This window comes from Oncorhynchus kisutch, linkage group LG13 (genome assembly GCF_002021735.2).
Source record: "Oncorhynchus kisutch isolate 150728-3 linkage group LG13, Okis_V2, whole genome shotgun sequence".
NCBI classification, from domain to species: domain Eukaryota; kingdom Metazoa; phylum Chordata; class Actinopteri; order Salmoniformes; family Salmonidae; genus Oncorhynchus; species Oncorhynchus kisutch.
In genome coordinates, this window is record NC_034186.2 from 64,839,429 (window position 1) to 64,861,531 (window position 22,103).

Genomic DNA, 22,103 nt, shown 5'->3' on the forward strand with positions numbered 1-22,103 from the left:
CTTTATGTTTGAAGCCTGAAATGTGGCAAAAGGTCGCAAAGTTCAAGGGGGCCGAATACTTTCGCAAGGCACTGTACATGTCACACATTGAGCATGTTTGGGATGCTCTGGATCGACTTGTACGACAGTCGACAGTGTGTTCAAGTGTCTGCCAATATCCAGCAACTTTGCACAGCCATTGAAAAGGAGTGGGACAACATTCCACAGGCCACAATCAACAGCCTGATCAACTCTATGCGAAGCGCTGCACGAGGCAAATGGCGGTCACACCAGAAACGTACTGGTTTTCTGATCCACGCCCCTACCTTTTTTTAAAGGTATCTGTGACCAACAGATGCATATCTGTATTCCCAGTCATGTGAAATCCATAGATTAGGGCCTAATTTATTCATTTCAACTGACTGATTTCCTTATACGAACTGTAACTCAGTAAAATCTTTGAAATTGTTACATGTTACCTTTATATCTTTGTTCAGTGTATAATGTGATTGTCTGGTAACTGCTAAGATCAATAGTGCCCATTAAAACACCCATTCAAGTTGGGCCATACTATGAGAGTTTGCCATACTATATGACTTGATGGTATCAAGCCCAACTTTGAGTTGGAATGTTCGTTCCACTCAGTCTAATTCTAAGGGGTTGAGTTTGGACCTGGGGTAGAACAAGGAGCTGATTCTAAATCTATTATATTCTCTGTGTTCCGTCTTCTCTGTGTGGAGTCCATGAACACAGCAGCCACAGAGACTGTTTCTCTCCCCAGTCAGCCAGTCAGTAAAACAGACAGACCGTTTCTCTCCCCAGTCAGCCAGTCAGTAAAACAGACAGACCGTTTCTCTCCCCAGCCAGTCAGTAAAACAGACAGACCGTTTCTCTCCCCAGTCAGTCAGCCAGTCAGTCAGACAGACAGACAGACCGTTTCTCTCCCCAGCCAGTCAGTAAAACAGACAGACCGTTTCTCTCCCCAGTCAGCCAGCCAGTCAGCCAGTCAGACAGACAGACAGTAATAGTAAACCTCCCACTGGGGAGGTTAGAGAGTAGAGAGGTCTTTGTTCTGGGTTTCCGTTAGACCCAGTAGAGGGAGTAGAGGGAGTCACTGAGGCACAACCATCCGGTGAGTCCTGGATAGATGGAAACACCTTTTAACCTTCCAAGCACTTACAGTGTTCAATGGCGTCAGCCGGGGAAACAAGGCGGCACTTGAAGGCTTTCCTGAACGAGAGCAGATGGTTTTGTTGTTTTGTCTGTGAGTCAGTGATAGCCTGGTCCCAGATCTGTTTGTGAGGTCTTGACACATCATAGGGGTATACTACAAAGTAGGATCAATGAGTTAGCAGGCTAACTTTAACAAGTAGAAATAACTGTTGATTTTTTGTTTCATTAAAAAGCCAAACTTAGATATAGGGATGGGTATCGTTAAGATTTGAATGGTATTACTACTCTTACCGATACTGCTTATCGATCCGGTACTTTAACAGTATTTTTCTTGGTTATTTTTTTACAAGAAAACAACCCGAAACAAATTAAGAACAGAATTAACACTGCTTTATTTTCAGAAATGTAAATAAATAAAATAAACAATTATTTACAGCAAAATAATCAGTCATTTGTTCAAAACATTGCTATTATAGACTAATGTTGTGGTGATGGAAATGTAAAACAAATTAAATAAACAATATTTTCCTGCAGAAGACAATACAGTGGTATAGAACAACACGGGTGGGGCATGCAGGTAGGCTGCAGAAGACAATACAGTGGTATAGAGCAACACAGGTGGGGCATGCAGGTAGGCTGCAGAAGACAAGACAGTGGTATAGAGCAACACGGGTGAGGCCTGTAGGTAGGCTGCAGAAGACAATACAGTGGTATAGAGCAACACGGGTGGGGAATGCAGGTAGGCTGCAGAAGACAATACAGTGGTATAGAGCAACACGGGTGGGGCATGCAGGTAGGCTGTAGAAGACAATACAGTGGTATAGAGCAACACGGGTGGGGCATGCAGGTAGGCTGTAGAAGACAATACAGTGGTATAGAGCAACACGGGTGGGGCATGCAGGTAGGCTGTAGAAGACAATACAGTGGTATAGAGCAACACGGGTGGGGCATGCAGGTAGGCTGTAGAAGACAATACAGTGGTATAGAGCAACACAGGTGGGGCATGCAGGTAGGCTGCAGAAGGACTAACAGTTCTTAGCAGTTCCTCTGGAGAAAGATCAACATATTTGCCTTCTCTGGCAGAAGTTGGTGACCTCTCCTGGCTCATTGTGTTCCCTGCAAGTCGAAAATACCCTCTCGCCAGGGGTGGAGGAGGCTTGAGCACAGAGGTAGCTGGTTGCAATGTTTGTGAGGGGGGGCAGAGAAGCTCTCTTCTCCCACATCACAGGATCTTCAGCCATGGGGATGGGAGGCAGGCCTTTGTAGAGCTCGACCTCTAGGTCAACACGCTCGCTAAGAGTGAGGGACGAGGTGTCCTGTTGGATCGTCAACCTCAACTCCCTGTCCTCCTCTGAGAACAGCTCCTCCAAGGCACTCCTTGTTTAGTACAATGGAGTGACTGTCTCCTCCATTTCCTCTCCTTCAGACTCCTCCTCCTGTTGCTGGTGCTCCGGCTCCTCTGGCAGCCCTGGTGTTGCTCCTGTCACATTGGCCTCAGAATTTGCCTCCCTCAGCCTGTCCCGGATGGCGTCACTCACCGGGCCCCCTTTAAATCTGGGGTCTATTGCTGTGGCCTCATGCAGGAAGGCTTGAATATCCTCATCCTGATAGCGTTCAGAGAGGTTCTCCCAACACCTTCTCTTTGATGGTTGCCACCAACGTTGTATCTTCATGCTTCACAGTGAAGTGTTCTTCCAGTTTGTGGAGGATGGATATGATCTGTCCACAGGTGGCATTCTTTTCACATGATACACACACTGTGGATGTATAAAATATTCCCATGAGCTGGACAAACTCCAGCCTTATGGAAGTCCTCGTCCTTCAGACGGTCCAGGTTGTCCTTGGTCATTGCTTTTCACAGTCGTGGGTCCAAGGCTGCTGCTTGGATGGCTGGATACTGCACCATGAATCTCTCTATCATTAGATAGAGTTCCATCTGGTCTTCACATCAAGGATGAGTGAGTGTTGAGGAAGGCCTGAAACAACAAAAAACAACATACATTTAATTACCGCACACTTGAATATTGAATTAAATTGTTAAATGTGGGAATTTCAAAATAATACTTTAATAAATTGAACTGGCTTCTTACCAAGGAGTTGCTGATTTTGGACATGGAGGATCTCTTGAACCACACGGCGTCTGTTCTGATTCGGGAGTCATTTATCAATGGAAGTCACTTTGTAGATTTTCTGCGCTGACAGATTCAAGGTGTTTGCAAAGCATCCTATTTTTAGGATGTGTAACCTCTTGATGGAAACATCCATATAGCCAGCATTATCAACAGTCACAGCTACAATCTTGCTTGGCTCTGTCTCAAACTCTTCCAGAATGTCTGAGATCTCCTCTGACACTACTTCGCCAGTTTGCCATTTGTACACTGCCCTGGTGTAGAGGACCTTCTGTTTTACACTGCCCTGGTGTGGAGGACCTTCTGTTTTACACTGCCCTGGTGTAGAGGACCTTCTGTTTTACACTGCCCTGGTGTAGAGGACCTTCTGTTTTACACTGCCCTGGTGTAGAGGACATTCTGTTTTACACTGCCCTGGTGTGGAGGACCTTCTGTTTTACACTGCCCTGATGTGGAAGACCTTCTGTTTTACAGTGCCCTGGTGTGGAAGACCTTCTGTTTTACACTGCCCTGGTGTAGAGGACCTTCTGTTTTACACTGCCCTGGTGTAGAGGACATTCTGTTTTACACTGCACTGGTGTGGAAGACCTTCTGTTTTACACTGCCCTGGTGTGGAAGACCTTCTGTTTTACACTGCCCTGGTGTGGAAGACCTTCTGTTTTACACTGCCCTGGTGTGGAAGACCTTTTGTTTTACACTGCCCTGGTGTGGAAGACCTTCTGTTTTACACTGCCCTGGTGTGGAGGACATTCTGTTTTACACTGCCCTGGTGTGGAGGACCTTGTTTTACACTGCCCTGGTGTGGAGGACCTTGTTTTACACTGCCCTGGTGTGGAGGACCTTCTGTTTTACACTGCCCTGGTGTGGAGGACATTCTGTTTTACACTGCCCTGGTGTGGAGGACCTTGTTTTACACTGCCCTGGTGTGGAGGACCTTCTGTTTTACACTGCCCTGGTGTGGAGGACATTCTGTTTTACACTGCCCTGGTGTGGAGGACCTTGTTTTACACTGCCCTGGTGTGGAGGACCTTGTTTTACACTGCCCTGGTGTGGAGGACCTTCTGTTTTACACTGCCCTGGTGTAGAGGACCTTCTGTTTTACACTGCCCTGGTGTAGAGGACCTTGTTTTACACTGCCCTGGTGTGGAGGACCTTGTTTTACACTGCCCTGGTGTAGAGGACCTTGTTTTACACTGCCCTGGTGTAGAGGACCTTGTTTTACACTGCCCTGGTGTGGAGGACCTTCTGTTTTACACTGCCCTGGTGTGGAGGACCTTGTTTTACACTGCCCTGGTGTGGAGGACCTTCTGTTTTACACTGCCCTGGTGTGGAGGACCTTCTGTTTTACACTGCCCTGGTGTGGAGGACCTTCTGTTTTACACTGCCCTGGTGTGGAGGACCTTCTGTTTTACACTGCCCTGGTGTGGAGGACCTTCTGTTTTACACTGCCCTGGTGTGGAGGACCTTCTGTTTTACACTGCCCTGGTGTGGAGGACCTTCTGTTTTACACTGCCCTGGTGTGGAGGACCTTCTGTTTTACACTGCCCTGGTGTGGAGGACCTTCTGTTTTACACTGCCCTGGTGTGGAGGACCTTCTGTTTTACACTGCCCTGGTGTGGAGGACCTTCTGTTTTACACTGCCCTGGTGTGGAGGACCTTCTGTTTTACACTGCCCTGGTGTGGAGGACCTTCTGTTTTACACTGCCCTGGTGTGGAGGACCTTCTGTTTTACACTGCCCTGGTGTGGAGGACCTTCTGTTTTACACTGCCCTGGTGTGGAGGACCTTCTGTTTTACACTGCCCTGGTGTGGAGGACCTTGTTTTACACTGCCCTGGTGTGGAGGATCTTCTGTTTTACACTGCCCTGGTGTGGAAGACCTTCTGTTTTACACTGCCCTGGTGTGGAAGACCTTGTTTTACACTGCCCTGGTGTGGAGGACCTTCTGTTTTACACTGCCCTGGTGTGGAGGACATTCTGTTTTACACTGCCCTGGCTTCTGTAGTGCACTGTAACAGTGAGATAGTGGTCCTGACAGAGGCTGGTCCACCTGTCTGATGTGATGGCCAGCTTTGGCACGTCCTTCAGCTCAGTGATCACATTGGCCTTTTCTACACCATACCAGGTAGGAATTAATGTGTCACTGAGGTAACTCCTGGAGTGAGGGGTATATTTGGGGTTGAGTGCCTTGCTCATCTCCCTACAATAAAAAATATATAGTTTTCATGCGTTTAATTATCATTATTGAATTATTGTGTTGGTGTGTATTGTATTGTGGAGTGACGGGACTAACATACAACCCTTTTATACTACTATATCCTAAACATGAATACAACTCAATATATACTGACAGACTGTTACCTAAAGCCCTTGGACTCCACTGTTGCAAAGAGGTGTAGGCCTTTCACTATGAACTTGGTCTCGGCTAGGTGGCACTCATTCACCCTCTCCTCAGTCATCCTCCCACTAGCTGCCAGCGTGAAGGGGCTTTGGGCTTGTCTTTGGCTTGGACCAGCGGTATTAGAGGGAGCAGCGGGTTGGTTCATTGTTGCTGCAAATTTAACAAAAAAGTTGCAAAATCTTTAAATGGGTGATTTAATTTTTGAACACACCCACAGCTAAACAATCAGCTGGCTAATGGTTCCTTTTGGTCATGAACCCATGTTCTCATAATCAATCTAGCTAACTCTGTGTGTTGGCTCTAGGCTGCTAGCATACATACCTAACGTAGATCGGGCAACGAGAGATGAACTACGAGCTAGGCATTCGAAAACTGTGCATTTCTCTGCCTGTACATGATGCACTTTCAATAGATGTTTGGACAGATTGCTTGTAAGGGCGGAAACACGAGCAAAAGTCTTGTTGCACTTGCGGCAACGAGCATTGTCAGCATCGACTCTGGTGAAGTGGAACCACACTTTTGAACGTTTAGTTCTCTCCACCATCGTCACTAACTAAGAGCAGGGTCTTTCTTGTGTGTGTGTGTGTGTGTGTGTGTGTGTGTGTGTGTGTGTGTGTGTGTGTGTGTGAGAGAGACAGGCTCCGCGCGACAGAGTTCTCTTCTGAATTGGGAATAACGAAAATGCATCATAGAATAATGTCTTAATCTTATTGCAAATTGGAAACGGTTTGTGAGATAGAATGTGCAAAATAACATTTATGTAGCAATAGGAAATGTATTTTCTTAATTTCTCCAGTGCCGAAACCAGAATCGATAACGTCTGAGCGTATCGATACGACGGTCTTTCATAATTTAGCCCCGGGGCCCGTTTAATACCGGGTTTCGGTACACATATCTACTTAGATATGTGTTATTGGTTGTTGAGTCAATTAGACCATGCCCATTTCAAGATTATCTTTCTAAAGAAACGACAACGTTATTTCAGAATAGTTAAGCAAGTTAGCTGGCTAACTCATTGATCTCCTTTGTTTATTTATGCTGTTGTTGACAATACAGCAGAAACAGATCAGAGACCAGGCTAGGTCATGGTTGTTGTTAGCCTGGTAACACTGCTACTGGTTCTGAGGGGCAGTACCTGGACAGAAGAACAATAGTGGCAGTTAGAGTGCTGAGCTACTAACCAGCAGGCATTTTTGCTAATCCTGCAAGAAGTTCTGATACCCTTTCCCTGAAGTATTATTAAACTATCTGACTCAATGTGTTTCTCCTCCATGTCATTGGTTATTGTTCTCAGAACACCATTGGTCACTGAAGCCGAGGGAAGATGGCTGCCCTCTTGGACAGTCGCCCAACAGAAAGTTTTGACCCGGTCTCCGATCGATCGGGATATTGACATTTTTATTATTTCACCTTTATTTAACCAGGTAGGCCAGTTGAGAACAAGTAATCATTTACAACTGCGATCTGGCCAAGAGAAAGCAAAGTAGTGCGACACAAACAACAACACAGAGTTACACATGGAATAAACAAACATACAGTCAATAACACAATATAAAAATCTATATACAGTGTGTGCAAATGAGGTAAGATTAGGGGGGTAAGGCAATAAATAGGCCGTAGTGGCGAAATATTTACAATTTAGCAGTTAAACACTGGAGTGATAAATGTACAGAAGATGAATGTGCAAGTAGAGATACTGAGGTGCAAAGGAGCAAAGAATTATAATAATAGTATGGGGATGAGGTAGTTGGATGGGCTGTTTACAGATGGGCTATGTACAGGTGCAGTGATGTGTGAGCTGCTCTGACAGTTAGTGCTTAAAGTTAGTGAGGGAGATATGACTCTCCAGCTTCAGTGATTTTTGCAGTTCGTTCCAGTCATTGGCAGCAGAGAACTGGAAGGAAAGGCGGCCAAAGCAGGAATTGGCTTTGTGGGTGACCAGTGAAATATACCTGCTGGAGCACGTGCTACGGGTGGGTGCTGTTATGGTGACCAGTGAGCTGAGATAAGGTGGGGCTTTACCTAGCAAAGACGTATAGATGACCTGGAATATGAAGCAAGGGCCAGCCAACGAGAACATACAGGTCGCAGTGGTGGGTAGTATATGGGGCTTTGGTGACAAAATGGATGGCACTGTGATTACTCAGCAAATTGGATGCAGTCTGAGTGTTGGAGGCTATTTTGTAAATGACATCGCCGAAGTCAAGGATCGGTAGGATAGTCAGTTTTACAAGGGTAAAACTGTTTGGCAGCATGAGTGAAGGATGCTTTGTTGCGAAATAGGAAGCTGATTCGAGATTTAATTTGGGATTGGAGATGCTTAATGTGAGCCTGGAAGGAGAGTTTACAATCTAACCAGACATCTAGGTATTTGTAGTTGTCCACATGTTCTAAGTCAGAACCGTCCAGAGTAGTGATGCTGGTGCGGCAGGTGCGGGCAGCGATCGGTTGAAGAGCATGCATTTAGATTTGCTTGCATTTAAGAGCAGTTGGAGGCCATGGAAGGAGAGTTGTATGGCATTGAAGCTTGTCTGGAGGTTAGTTAACACAGTGTCCAAAGAAGGGCCAGAAGTATACAGAATGGTGTCGTCTGTGTAGAGGTGGATCAGAGAATCACCAGCATCATTGATTTATACAGAGAAAAGAGTCGGCCCGAGAATTGAACCCTGTGGTACCCCCATAGACTGCCAGAGGTCTGCACAACAGGCCCTCCGATTTGACACACTGAACTCTGTCTGAGAAGTAGTTGGTGATCCAGGCGAGGCAGTCATTTGAGAAACCAAGGCTGTTGAGTCCGCCGATAACAATGTAGTGATTGACAGTCGAAAGCCTTGGCCAGGTCGATGAATAGAGCTGCACAGTATTGTCTTATCGATGGTCTAAGAGAATTGTGTCTGAGAGGAGTGTGGTGTGGTGCGTTGTCCTTCAGTGGCACATATGGATCCTCTCACTGGATTCCAAGAACAACAAACACACAGATGGAATGAAGCCATCTGTCTGGGAACAATGGCTGTGGTGGATATCCTCTATGATGAGGCTGTATGTAACAGCACTATTGGTTGGTCAGTCAGTCAGCGGTCCAGTCATTCAGTCATCCAGTGATTCACTAGTATGTGTCAGCTGACACTTCATCAATACCAGGAAGTACCAGTCAGCAGGAAGTACATCCAGTCAGAAGTTTGGAATCTGAACTGATTTTGACAGGATGGCGCAGGAAGAGGAAAAGTGAGTCATTTAAAAAGGACAAAGTGATGAGAGAGGTGAAAGACAGATGGAGAGAGAAACTAAGAACATGCTTGAGAGTGAGGAAGGAGAGAGAGGGAGAGAGGGGAGAGAGAGCCATGCATCCTCCGAAACACAACCAAGCCACACTGCTTCTTAACACAGTGCGCATCCAACCCGGAAGACAGCCGCACCAATGTGTCGGAGGAAACACCGTACACCTAGCGACCTGGTAAGCGCGCGCTGTGCCTGGCCCGCCACAGGAGTCGCTAGTGCGCGATGAGACAAGGATAGCCCTACCAACTCTAGGCCAATTGTGCGTCGCCCCATGGACCTCCCGGTTGTGGCCGGCTGCGACAGAGCCTTGGCTCGAACCCAGAGTCTCTGGTGGTACAGCTAGCACTGCGATGCAGTGCCTTAGACCACTGCGCCACCCAGGAGGCCCATAAAAGTCATTTTTAAAAGCGGGCGGTGATAGAAAAAGAGTGAGAGAGAGTGAAAGAAAGGGAACTAATTTCCAGAAATAGTTTGGCCATGGGAAGTGTGGCATGACTCATTACAATGGCTCTCTGCTTTCCAAAACACCATTTCAACAACTCACACACACATACATAAGTACACTTTCCCTTCACCTAACTGCCAGTGCCAACACCATAAACTTACGCCATGCAATAACATTGCTCTGAACCAATCTAAGCGACGAGGAACTGACAGACAAAATATTTATGAAACAAAGACCAATGAATCAACTCTTTAGGGAGACAGGAGTAAAAAAGTATTGTAATAAACTCTGATTCATTATATGCAGCTTGGGCCAAGTAGAAGTCAATCATTAAGGGAGTAAAACTTCCAGTTACTCCATTATGTTCCTTCCCCCTTTCCCTTTCCCTAGCCCCCTCCTCTCCTCTATAGTTTGGATCAGGTCATCTTGGCCTTCCCCAGTACTCCTTACTCTAACTCCCTCTCAGCTCCATAAGAGCTGTATTTCTACGATTGCACATTCTTCAGTATGCCTACATCAGTGGAGGCTCCTCAGAAGAGAAAGGGGAGGACCATCCTCCTCAGTGAATTTCATAAAAATAGTGAAACATTAAGGTTCTCGTTTTTAGATAAAACTATACTAAATATATTAATGTCACCAAATAATTGATTAAAACACACTGATTTGCAATGAAGGTTTACAGTAGCCTCAGCAGGACTCTGTAGGGTAGCACCATGTGTAGCCGGAGGACAGCTAGCTTCTGTCCTCCTCTGGATACATTGACTTCAATACAAAACCTAGGAGGCTCATGGTTCTCACCCCCTTCCATAGACTAACACAGTAATTCTGACAACTTCCAGAGGAAGTCTGTTGCTGTTATGAAAGTGAACTGTGTTTGTGTGTTATCAGGGGTGTATTCATTCTGACGATTCTGTTGAAAAGCCATTCTTAAACGGAACGGGGATAAACCTACCAGAATTTGTCTAATAGAAACTGTCATTTGCAACTGTTGGACTAATGATTACACCACAGATCAGCTAGGTGCAGGCAAGAGTGTGCAAGCCGGTATTGAATGTCTCACTCTGTCACCTTGATTACTCAAAATTCTCTTGACCTGTGCACCTATGCTTGTAAACTTTAATTCATAGGCTTGGTTGTAGCAACATCATGAAAATGTGAGTATCATGTAGAAGCCTAAACCTATCGATGTTACATTGAGCTGGGTGACTGGAACATGAATGACAGTCATCCAATACGCTGTGAAAAAGTTTTCTAATTCTCCCTCATCTCAAACAGCACCGACCGCCACTGGCCTATATAGTAAAGCAGACAGATGATGATTGAAGACCACAGGTTCAGGTTGTCCTGCTGGGGAAATGAAGCTTGGTCGTCAACAGCAACAGAAGCCATATGAAACCATTAGTTGGACGTCAATACAACATGTATGGATGTTAAATAGTAATACTTTTTTTCCATCCTGAAGCAAAACTAAACTAATAATGAATAGATTCAAACTAGCACATTTAATGGAGTTTTGAGTTTAATTACAAAGTCTGTAAGTAGTCCTAAAGCCAAACACTGACTCATGCTTTTGCTCCCTGTCATTGATCTGCATCAAGATGACAGAATCAAGAGGAGGAATATTCATTTTCTGTTGGGGCATAATAGCCTAGACCTCTGTCCTATACGCCCACACCCACACTGCAGATTGGAGAAATGGAACCTGTACAATTCTGAACAATTAACTAAAACTCCTCTGTTGTTGCCGGAGTATGGATCCAAGCCCGTATGGAACCAAGATCACCTGGGAGAATCTAGACAACATTAGCACAATGAGCTAAAGCCTAGGCATTAGATCTAGAACATTGAGCTAAATCCTATGTATTACATCTAGACATTAGCTAGTATATAACTACTGCTATGCACACCCTTTCTATTCACATACTGTCCATACACACCATTCACATACAGTGCATTCGGAAAGTATTCAGACCCCTTGACTTTTTCCATATTTTGTTACGTTACAGCCAATTCTAAAACGGATTCAACTTTTTTTCCCCTCATCAATCGACACACAATACCCAACAATGACAAAGCAAAAAACTTTTTTTAGCAATGTTGGCAAATTTATAAAAAATACAAAAACTGAAATATCACATTTACATAAGTATTTCAGACCAGTTACTCAGTACTTTGTTGAAACACCCCCACAGCATGATGCTGCCACCACTATGCTTTACCGTAGGGATGGTGCCAGCTTTCCTTCAGACGTGACGCTTGGCATTCAGGCCAAAGAGTTCAATCTTGGTTTCATCAGATGAGAGTGTCTTGTTTCTCATGGTCTGAGAGTCTTTAGGTGCCTTTTGGCAAACATCAAGTAGGCTGTCATGTACCTTTTACTGAGGAGTGGCTTCCGTCTGGCCACTCAACCATAAAGCCTGATTGGTGGAGTGCTGCAGAGATGGTTGTCCTTCTGGAAGGTTCTCCCATCTTCACAGAGGAGCTCTGGACCTCTGTCAGAGTGACCATCGGGTTGTTGGTCACCTCCCTGACCAAGGCCCTTCTCCCGCGATTGCTCAGTTTGGCCGGGCAGCCAGCTCTAGGAAGAGTCTAGGTGGTTCCAAACTTCTTCCATTTAAGAATTATGGAGGCCACTGTGTTCTTGGGGACCTTCAATGCTGCAGACATTTTTGGTACACTTCCCCAGATCTGTGACTTGACACAATCCTGTCTCAGAGCTATTCTGACAATTTTTTCAACCCCCTGGCTTGGTTTTAGTTATGACATGTACTGCCAACTGCTGGACCTTTATATAGACAGGTGTGTGTGCCTTTCCAAATCATGTCCAATCGGTTGGCCGGTAGGGATATCCTTGTCTCATCGCGCACCAGCAGCGGGCCGGGCGCAGTGCGCGCTAACCAAGGTTGCCAGGTGCACGGTGCTTCCTCCGACACATTGGTTTGGCTGGCTTCCGGGTTAGATGCGTGCTGTGTTAAGAAGCAGTGCCCTACTTCACTAATGCTCTTGTGGCTGAATGGAAGCAAGTCCCCGCAGCAATGTTCCAACATCTCGTGGAAAGCCTTCCCAGAAGAGTGGAGGCTGTTATGGCAGCAAAGGGGGGACCAACTCCGTTTTGGAATGAGATGTTCAGCGAGTAGGTGTCCACATACGTTTGGTTACGTAGTGTAGCTCATTCTAATATTTCTACTACTGTACATGACATTTTAGTTACACTGTTTATACACACCGCATATGTATTTATATACTGGATTCTTGACATGCTATTTTACTTTTTACCCCATTGGTAAGAGCTAGTAACATAAGTATTTCGCTGCACCAGCTTTAACATCTGCTAAACTGTGTACGTGACCAACTTAAACTGCTGAGCTAAAGCCTAGGCATCAGATCTAGACCACGTTAGCACACTGAGCTAAAGCCTAGGCATCAGATCTAGACCACGTTAGCACACTGAGCTAAAGCCTAGGCATCAGATCTAGAAGTTGACAAAGCTTTCAAGTCTCCGGCAAGGTTACTCATCACATATATATTTACAAAAATGTATGTATATATGTATGTATGTAATATAAGGGGAATGGAAATGATGCAGACAATACATTGATATAAGCCACAATCTACCTACAATATTAATATTTTTTTTAAATTTAGAAAAAAAAGGCCCTGTTCAAAAGTAAAGCACTGAAGGGAATAGGGTGCCATTTTGGACTCAGAGTGGGACTCCAATAGGTTCCCACGGGACAAGAATTTTGTTTCACTCTCACTGTCTGCTACTCCAACGGTTTTGTTTTGGTTCTCAGACAGGGCTTAGATCTCCGCACTTGTCGGTGCACGTCCAGGGAACTGCTCTGTGCCTCAAACGGATGATCACACCTGTCCTAGTGGAGCTACACTCCCTCTCTCCATAATCCCTATCCTGGATATATACACTGAGTGTACAAAACATTAGGAACACCAGCTCTTTCCATGACATAGTTTTTACCTGGATTCACCTGGTTAGTCTGATTCTTTATTTATTTATTCTTTATTTAATTTGTTAAATCCATTTCAATTAGTGTAGATGAAGGGGAGGAAACAGGTTAAAGGATTTTTAAGCCTTGAGACAATTGAGACATGGATTGTGTATGTGTGCCATTCAGAGGGTGAATAGGCAAGACAAAATATTTAAGTGCTTTTGAACAGGGGATGATAGTAGGTGCCAGGTTCACCGGTTTGAGTGTGTCAAAAACTACAATGCTGCTGGATTTTTCATGCTCAACAGTTTCCTGTGTTTCCTGTGTTTCCTGTGTTTCCTGTGTGGATCAATAATGGTTCATCACCCAAAGGACATCCATTTTTTTTTTTAACGCAACATGTAAAGTGTTGGTCCCATGTTTCATGAGCTGAAATAAAAGTTCCCAGAAATGTTCCGGACGCAAAAAAAGCTTATTTCTCTCAAATTTTGTGGCCAAATTTGTTTACATCACTGTTAGTGAGCATTTGTCCTTTGCCAAGATAATCCATCCACCTAACAGGTGTGGCATATCAAGAAGCTGATTAAACAGCATGATCATTACACAGGTGCACATTGTGCTGGGGACAATAAAAGTGTCACGAACCCCGCTTCCTGAGTCTGTGTTTGCCTGTGTTTCTGTCCTGGAGTGTGTTTCCGGTGTCCTGGAACGCACCCTGTCTGGTTGCCGGGCAGATTAGCTTGTTGGGAGATCGATGTTCACCCGCACCTGTATCCCATCAGTAATCTGCACACCTGTCCTGATCATCACCTCTCCCCTTCAAAAGCTCTGACCTGACATCCATTCCCTGCCGGATCGTTAGCCATGAACAGTATGTTGTGCCATAGTATCAGCCTCAAGTTGGATAGAATTTGTTTTGTTGTTTTGTACGTCTTGCTTGCCTTCAACTTACCTCCGTTTGTTCTGTCTTCAGTGACTCACCCGGATCATTTACCCCATTCCCGCCTGGTCGTCGGAGGATTCCGCTTCCCCATTGGATCCACCTATTTACTCCCATCAACTCACCACCGCTGCCCACTACGCCACCTGGATGTATCTACCCACTCACATTCACTTGTAAATAAATACTAACCTTCTTCCTACTCTCCTTGTCCTGGTCTGCTTCTGGGTTCGATTTTGAAGAAACGTGACAAAAAGCCACTCTAAAATGTGCAGTTTTGTCACAACACAATGCCACAGGTGTCTCAAGTTTAGAGGGAGCATACAATTGGCATGCTGACTGCGGGAATGTCCACCAGAGCTGTTGCCAGAGAATTTAATGTTAATTTCTCTACCATAAGCCTCCTCCAAAATCGTTTTAGAGAATTTGTCAAAACGTTCAACCGGCCTCACAACCGCAAACCACGTGTATGGCATCATGTGGGTGAGCGGTTTGCTGATGTCAACGTTGTGAACAGTGTGCCCCATTTTGGTGGTTGGGCTATGAACAAACACAATTGCATTTTATTGATGGCAATTTGAATGCACAGAAATACAGTGATGAGATCCTGAGGCCCAATGTGAGGCCCATTTATTTTAAGGTATCTATGACCAACTCATGTGAAATCCATAGATTAGGGCTGAATAAATTCATTTCAATTGACTGATTTTCTCATATGAATTGTAACTCAGTAAAATCTTTGAAATGGTTGCATCTTGCATTTGTATTGTGGTTCAGTATATATGTTTCATTGTCACATACACCAGATAGGTGCAGTGGAATATGTTGCTTTACAGGGTCAGCCACAGTAGTATGGCGCCCCTGGAGAAAATTAGGGTTAAGTGCCTTGCTCAATGGCACGTCAACAGATTTTTCACCTGATCAGCGCGAGTATTCGAACCAGCAACCTTTCGGTTACTGACCCAATGCTCTAACCGCTAGGCTACCTGCGGCCCTAGATGGGAGAGAAGTGCAGTCATGAAAATCCAGGGAGGAGTACTTCCACTGAATCTGAATTAAGAACCCGTCAAATCTCTTTAAGTCTCAAGCTATAAACATAGTCTTGGTGAGAAAATGTTTGCGCTGAAAAAGAATTATGTTTTAACTGAATTGAGCCCTAGGAATAACAGGACCTATCTAACTTGTGGTGTACTGTGTTCCATATGAGACCTATACTATAACAACTATGTAATATATCTGTAGTAGCATTGGCATCCTAATGACATACTGGCGATAGAGTGAATATCAATCTGTGATGCTAGACTGACTCTAGCTATACTGGGCCTCTGAGGGTTTGTTACAGTTCTAGTGTGACAAGGCCTCAGACCAATTCCCTGAATTCAATTTACACTGTCTCACTGCCACCTGTCTGCGGAGAGGGGAAAGAAAGGGGGATGAAGGGGAGGAGAGAAAGAGGGGATGAGAGAAAGGAGAAGTACTTGACGACACCGTGCTACTCTCACAATGGGGAGAGAGAAAACGGACTGCCGCCCGGTCCACCATGGTGGAGAGAGAGAGAGTAAGAGAGAAAACGGACTGCCGCCCGGTCCACCATGGTGGAGAGAGAGAGAGTAAGAGAGAAAACGGACTGCCGCCCGGTCCACCATGGTGGAGAGAGAGAGAGTAAGAGAGAAAAGGGGGAGAGGAGAAGAAACGAGAAACTGGTAGAGGAAGAAAAAGTGGTAGAGAGGAGTAGAGGAGCAGAGAGAGCGAGAGGGGGGGCTTCCGTATTTAGAAGCCTGACTCAGAAATATAGAGTAAGCATTATACAGCGTTAGACAAAGACAGGACCTTGGCAGCAGGAGGGTGAGAATGATTCACCCAGTGACTTAGCATTGAAATGGAAAGGAGGACAGGAGGGAAAAGGAGGGAGGGAGGAATAGTTTGGAGACAGAGAGAAAAGAGAGAGAGCAGGTCAAACCGGAATGTGTTGTGCGAGGCTCAGCATTTAGAACTGCAGTGAGAAAAACAGACTCTACTTCACTAACCACTTCTTCATCAAGACAAATAAATGGTCACGCGGGGAAGGCTGAAGACACGCTCAGAGCTGTTTAATGTCAATCTGGACTATTCAAACACACACAACAAACCAAATCTGGGCTCTGGAGTAGTTCCTGATAACCTGATTAACGTGGAGTCTGGTACTATATGTAACTATATGCTGACACACACACGAACACACCCATTATCATTTTACACCCCTCAGGCATCGGTCGATCCCTCTACCAGCTAATTTCTCTCTGCTCCTAAAAAGAGCTCACTGACACTTCACACGGCAGTATCCTGGTCCTAATGCCTGGAAGGGGAAGGCTGATGTCATAGTCAGAACCTCAACAGGGATGGTGTTACTCAGAACACTGAGGTGATAAAGAGACATAGGGTGCCATTTGGGACTGAGCCTATTACCTATATATAGTGCACTACATTTGACCAGGGCCTAGGAGAGCTTTGGTCAAAAGTAGTGCACTATATATAGGGAATAGGGTGCCATTTGGGACGCAAAATTGTAAAATAAGCAATTCTTTGTTGTTCAGCATGGCATCGTGGCATTTTTAACCTGATGCTTTTCAAAAGTTTTCTAGAGTCGTCTGGAAGCCCTGAGTAATGACTGCGGGGGTGGGATACTGTAACACGTGAGTCAATGGAGAGAGAGAGAGAGAGAGAGAGAGAGAGAGAGATGAAAGAAAAAGAACATTATTTTAGATTTAAGTCGACTGAAGTTTGTTCGTTTCCATACTTATCGTAGGCAAATATGATAGCCGTCATATAGAATGTGGAGAGACACTTGTTAGAGCCCAGTGAGTCTGACTCTGACTCGTAAAAAAACAAACAATGAATTTATTCAGTAAAATCATTACAATATAATAATGTGAAATGCCTTTTAGGTTGTTTGGGGGCACACACTTCACTATTCAAATACTCCCTGACTGTATCACTGAAATGAACAACCCTGAAGATGAGTGCTCATTATACAGCATGCAGACAGAGGAATCCCAGTCAGCTCTTATGTTGGCATGATATGCTGAGGGTATGTGAGATCCCCAGATAAGATACACTGACAGATTCACTCATTCAAACAGTCCAGCCACAGTCAATAGACAAACTGTTTACCCAGCCCCATACCAACACTATCTATCAGGGTTGGGAGGATGGTAACCTCACAGATGAGTGGAGGCAGAGACGGGGGGGGGGGTGATGTTAATGATAGAGAGATGGGAGGATGAGGGAAAGGAATAAAGGGAAAATGATCTAGTGCTGCTTCAGCCGGAGGGGGAGAGAGAGAGAGAGAGAGAGAGAGAGAGAGACAGAGGGAGTGGTGGAAGATTAAGTGAAAGAGGAGATGTTCAGAGAGATTTGGAGAGAGACAGATTGGCAGAATGATAAATTACTGCATTAAAGGTATGTTGGATGGGGCAGAGGGAGAGACGGATGGAGAGGGGGAGATCAAATGGGTCTCAGAAATGACACACAGAACCCAAAACGACTTCACATCACCGCCCATTATGCAATTTAGAGTTTCTCTCTCTCTTTTCTTCATCTCTCTCTTCCTCTTTCTTTGACAGGCATTCAAATGCTCAAGAGAAAAGTATGGGAAAGAATTTGGATTGAAATATCTAGCTAGCTGTCTAGACCAAGGGGAAATTGGTTTAGGACAAGAGATAAACAATTTAGCCAATGGTTTCTTTTTGGATGTGTCTCCCGTAAAAGGCTACTTTGTCTGACTGAGCATGTGGATGGAACCTGCTCATCCTTGGTAATTTAATTATTCCTGAACGTGAGGTCGGTCGGCCTGTTGGGAGCCAATTAGTCCAAAACAAACCCCAGTGATATGGACGACTAGATAACTGTTTCCATAGAAGCCATACACTCCATAAAAGGATGCTATTACTATGTTTTAATCGCAGATTACAGATTATAGATTATAAAACTAAATCCTGTACACTGTGTATGATTGCAAAGTTTCAGCTCTTTATTATTTCAATAGCCAATGTTTAGTTCAACAGGCCTCAATGATAGATGGAAGCATTGACTACTGAAATACAGTAGATATATATATTATTTTATATGCGAGCGCATCCCTTTGAAGACTGAAGTCATTTAACTTAACACAACATCTAATAAATGTATCTCATAAACACAATGACCTGAAAAAGAGGACAATGGTGTCATCAGCAGCGAGGTCAATGATTAACCTGCGTGACTGTATACTGGTGGAGACTAAACCTGAATGCTTCACAATCACATAAACCCAGTTACATTATATATTATATACATTATATAATTATTAATCTTTAACATACTGCTGTAGGACTGGATACCACTTATTTCCCATAATCCATTTTGTCATGTTTATTACATTTTACTGATAATGTGGTATGTGGTATGCATGCCTTTGTGTAATTACATGCATCTACAGTGTATTCAGAAAGTATTCACACCCCTTGACTTTTTCCACATTTTGTTGTGTTACAAGGTGTGATTAAAATTGATTTGTTGTTAATGATCTATACAAAATACTCTGCAATGTCAAAAGTGAAAAAAATTATCTAACAACTGTAAAAAAATATATATATATATATATAAAACACTAATATACCTTGATTATATAAGTTTTCAACCCCCTGACTCAATACACGTTAGAATCACCTCAGTCAGCGATTACAGCTGTTAGTCTTTATGGGTAAGTCTCTAAGAGCCTTGCACACCTGGATTGTACAATATTTGCTCATTATTATTTTAAAATGCTTCCAACATATATCTCATACTGATAGACTGAACAGACAACTTGCATAGAGCACTTACAAAGAAAAATATTCTGACTGTAAATTAATCTTTCCTGTACAAAACTCCAAAGAATTCACAAGAATCCAATTTGTATGCAGCGGTATACTCACATTGTTGAAGTTTGATCTAAATACTGTAGGCTATAATATGTCAATCTCTTCTCGTCTCTTCTCTACAGCTGATAGAACCAGACTATGAAATGACAACCATCCTCTTCGGACGACATGGAGGAATTAGCATCCAAATGCCCATTAGACAGGGATAGAACAGATCCCTTAGGGTCTATCTATCAACACAGTGTTCCTCCTCTCTGTCCTCACTCTTCACTGGTACTACTAGCACAGGAGAGGGGAGTAGGGGAGAGTGAGCGAGTAGGGGACAGAGGGGAGGCATAGAGAGAGAGAAATAGGGGAGAGAGAAAGAGAAAAAGAGAGAGCGAGAGAGCACGAGAGAAAGCCATCATCTACAGAGATTAACCTGGCGAAGAGTCCCCTAAGCAAGCTGGTCCTGTGGCTCTGTTCACAAACACAGTCTATTAATGTTCTGTATTATGTCATGTTTCATAACCCAGGAAGAGTAGCTGCTGCTTTTGCAACAGCTAATGGGGATCCTAATAAAATATCAAAAAATACCAAATACCCCACAGAGCCCAAGGACAACAACACAATAAGACACAACTAAATCATGAGAAAACAAAAAGTGAATTACTTGAAACATTGGAAAGAATGAACTAAAAAGCTGAGCAAACTAGAAAGCTATTTGGCCCAAAACAGCATACACAGCGGCAGAATACCTGACCACCGTGACTGAACCAAAATTAAGGAAAGCCTTTGACTATGTACAGACTAAGTGAGCATAGCCTTGCTATTGAGAAAGGTTGCCATATTTCCCTCAGATTACACAGACCCACAAAGAATTAGAAAAAAAAAAAAATCAAACTTTCATAAACTCCCATATCTATTAGGTGAAATACCAGTGTGCCATCACAGCAGCAAGATGTGTGACCTGTTGCCGCGAGAAAGGGGCAGTCAGTGAAGAACAAACACCATTTCATATACAACCCATATTTATGGTTATTTATTTTACTTTTCCTATTTGCCTATCATTACAAGACTGTATATAGACATATGACATTTTAAATGATTTTATTATTTTGGAACTTGTGTGAGTAATATTTACTGTTTATCCATTTCACTTGCTTTGGCAATGTAAACATGTTCCCCATGTCAATAAAGCCCCTTGAATTGAACTGAGAGAGAGAAAGAGAGGATATGAAAAGGGTTTTATTGTCTTTTTATCTATTAACAAAACCACAGGCAGCTAGAGGAGAACTAGCTTCCCAGAGGAGAACTCCCCATTCGCTACACTGGTGTATCCCACGGGGACGAAATCCAAGCGGCTCTGCCTTGTTTGGGGTCACCTGCTTGTTGCGCAAGGTCGCAAGGTCAATAACCGCGCCATGTTCCATCTTGGTGTGACAATGGCCACCTGGACGCTATGAGGTCATCATGGTAAACATTCAACGTTTTATTGACCCCATTCTTCTCACATCAAGGAGCCTTGATTTTGTTGAGCCTTTGCCTTTTACAGTTTTAGTACTCAGCATCCGTAGAATGTATTGTGTTTAACACCACCTGGGTTTGAGGAGCACCATATCAATAGAATCGGCCCATTACCTCTATAGTTTACAGACTCTGGGTAATTCAAAGCGAACCATGTCACTGGAAGGTTATTTAGTATGGAATGCGTTAGGGGGGTCAATTGTGGGCAGTAAATCAGATAAACACCTAAGAGAGCTCATGGAAAATGTAGCCTACATAAGGATATGCATGAAAGAGCTAAATGTCCACATAGACCTTGGCCTAATGCAGGCCAGCTAATTCATATAGGTGGCCTACTAAGAACAAAAAACGATTGAACAACTGCGTTTTTTAGGTAATACACCGTTTATAGACTGGTATTACAGTGGTCATCTATCAAATAATAGAATGACGTGAAGAGTAGTTAAGACTATGTGGTCTAATAAGAAGCCGATGTTATGGGTTATCAGTTCTGATGTCCCTTAGAGAGATACAATGTACTGTAACTACGCTATCTATACATTAGGCTACTTTTTATACTGCAGGGATACAATGTAGCCTAATTACAATAGCCTTAACCTTAACTAGCTACTTTGTATATCATCAATGAAGACGTGAATGATGCAATGTAATAACTAAGTAGTTAGTTCGTTGACTCGTGGAAGATAGACTTTATCAAATCACCAGGCCAGGCAAACAAGCAATGTGGTTGCAACGTTACACCTCACTATGCGCTTCCAGAGTGCCGTGGCCGGAGTCCAAACCAGCCTTCCCCGCCTTACCCCGAGACTGTTTGACGCCAATCGACACAGCGAGGCCCACAAACACCCATTCACAGACAAACGGACATAAATACCTCATGTAACCGTCTAAGATAGCCTACCCACAGCAGCTCCTTAACTGGCATGAGTAAAGCGATTTAGCATTTTGCGTTTATTGACAGTGCGTACTGATATGTAACCTCTTTATCAATGCATAAACGTGATGTCGTTTTTACCACTTACCTAAAAGTCACGGCGAAATGAGACACCAATCGCAACTTCTAAATGTTTTGAATATCCCGTGCGCAATGTGTCGGACTGTGACTGTCCACCAAAATATTCCGCCACGGGAATAATCCAACGCTGCCTGCAGTTGTAGCGCGGCGCGTTCGACCTTTCTTTAAACTCTGAAAACAACAAAGCACTCCAAAATAGGCGACACGTTACGTCCAAAAACTTAGATGAAAATGTCAAGTTGTCTAGCTCACATTTGTCAAGATTAAAGCGAGAACGGGACGAGAAAACCGTTCATATCTCCGTTCCGTTTGTTCTTCGCTCTCTATTCGTCTACTTCACCGCGGAAACCTCGCTTCAGCTGCGCACACAGAGCCCTGCTCCAACCTCAGCTCACCCAGAGGCCAGCACCA

At 44.1% G+C, this 22,103-nt stretch overlaps 1 protein-coding gene across 1 annotated transcript in view; it reads right to left on the reverse strand.

The window, feature by feature from the left end:
- Positions 1–22,074, reverse strand: part of LOC109901691 (epithelial discoidin domain-containing receptor 1-like) — a 94,041-nt gene extending 71,967 nt beyond the window's left edge. Inside the window, exon 1 of the mRNA XM_031838097.1 lies at positions 21,700–22,074. The gene's annotated coding sequence lies outside the window, so the exon portion shown is untranslated. The remainder of the gene's footprint in view (positions 1–21,699) is intronic.
- Positions 22,075–22,103: the final 29 nt, after the last annotated feature.